The 1,726-nt window shown below is 39.5% G+C and overlaps 1 non-coding gene across 1 annotated transcript; it reads right to left on the bottom strand.

Moving 5' to 3' along the window:
- Nucleotides 1-1,163: 1,163 nt before the first annotated feature.
- LOC117281670 (small nucleolar RNA R71) lies at nt 1,164-1,270 on the bottom strand. Its single transcript, XR_004512301.1, has one exon. It is a non-coding gene; the product is annotated as a small nucleolar RNA R71 (small nucleolar RNA).
- Nucleotides 1,271-1,726: the final 456 nt, after the last annotated feature.

The following is a 1,726-nucleotide window of genomic DNA, read 5'->3' as shown; positions in this document are numbered from 1 at the left end:
TGAGCCGTAATTAATGCCAGCTAGCGTAATTCGGGAGAATATATCTAGTAAATTATAGTAATTACTCGGGAGAGTGTTACGATAGTCAGATTGCTCATGATTAATAGAGAAGACTTAGACAAATTTATAGAAAAAGTAGCGGAAAAGATTCCGACAATAGGGGAAATCACAGCTTTAGATCATTCCAATTCTTGTCTACAACCTGTAGTAGTTAGTTATTAATTGTTGCACTTTCATTACGTAATATTTAGTTAGTAAACATCCAAATTGTTACTTAAATATTTCTGAAGATTGATTGCGTGAGTTCGTGCGAGTTTAGTAGCTGTGTTTGATAGGTTAATTCCCTGTGGGATTCGACTCCGGACTTATTAGCCGGAATATATTTGCAACGACCGCTTAGTCCTTTTTATAAGGCATAATTGGGCGTGATCAAATTTTGGCGCCGTTACCGAGGAATATTAACGGTGTATTAATTGCAGCTAAAAGAATTGCTAGAATTCTTAGTGTAGTCAATTTTCTTCATTTTAAACCAAATACATTGAAATTTTAATGTTTGTAGTCTTGGGTGTTATAGATACATGCTTAGGAACTCCTCGAGAATTGGTGAATTGTTCTAAGCATTATCATATCTTGAGAAAGTTTTCAAGGCATTAAATCGTGCAAACAAGAAGGACAAACAGCAACAGAACTCAACAGAACGAATCGAACTAGATATAGATGATGTAATAGAAAATCCAAATAGCAGAAATAATGCGAATGGCCCGAACAATCAGGGTGTGGCGCCTCTTGTGCTAGAAACAGCCTTGTATGATTGGGCATAACCCACCGCCGAAAATCTGGCAATCGCAATTGCAGTCCCTCAAATACAAGCGGAATCATTTCAAATCGCAAACAACATGCTACATTTATTGCAGAACAAGGGACTATTTTTAGGGTCTTACATTGAAGGTCCTCAGCAGCATCTGAAAAAATTCCTGTCGATATATGTCACACAAAGGCAACCTAATGTGACACCAAAAACAGTAAAGCTGTTATTGTTTCCATTCTCGGTGACGAGAGAAGCTCACACTTGGTTTAATTCACTCCCCATAAACTCCATCACTACTTGGGAGGAAATAGTCAAGCAATTTGTAAACAAGTTCTACCCACCCAATAAGACTGCCAAACAAATTGATTAGATACTGAGCTTCAGGCAGAGACCAACAGAAATACTACAAGAAATATGGGAGAGGTTCAAGGGTATGCTGGTTAAGTGTCCACATCATGGCATTCCAGAGCAAATGTTGGGGCAAAGGTTCTACATGGGATTGGCAAACAGCTTAAAGGCCAATATTGATGCATCAACAGGTGGAGCATTTTTGAGCAAATAATTCAGAGAATGCAAGATTCTACTCGATAAAATGGCTCAAAACTCAAGATGGATGACAAGAGACTCTACGATCACTCTTGTAGTTCACTCTATGGCTTTGGACCCAAACAACTCTATAGCCTAAAATATGGCCACTCTGATGACACAAATGAGTATCCTCACCAAGAAGATCGACGAATCAGGCCAAAAGTAGCAGGTACACATAGTTGATGCGACTAATGGGGGCTTATGTACACCATGCGTTAACCAACCTTATGTATGCTCGTGGAGTGCGGAAGGTGACAACCAGCACTATCAGGAAGATATGAACTATGTAGCCAACTATGGGGGACAGAGGCAAGGTGGTCAGAATTGGGG

The sequence above is a fragment of the Nicotiana tomentosiformis genome, chromosome 4, assembly GCF_000390325.3.
Source record: "Nicotiana tomentosiformis chromosome 4, ASM39032v3, whole genome shotgun sequence".
Classification (NCBI taxonomy): Eukaryota; Viridiplantae; Streptophyta; class Magnoliopsida; order Solanales; family Solanaceae; genus Nicotiana; species Nicotiana tomentosiformis.
Note: the sequence above shows the minus strand (reverse complement) of the source record. Positions and strands in the feature narration are given on the sequence as shown.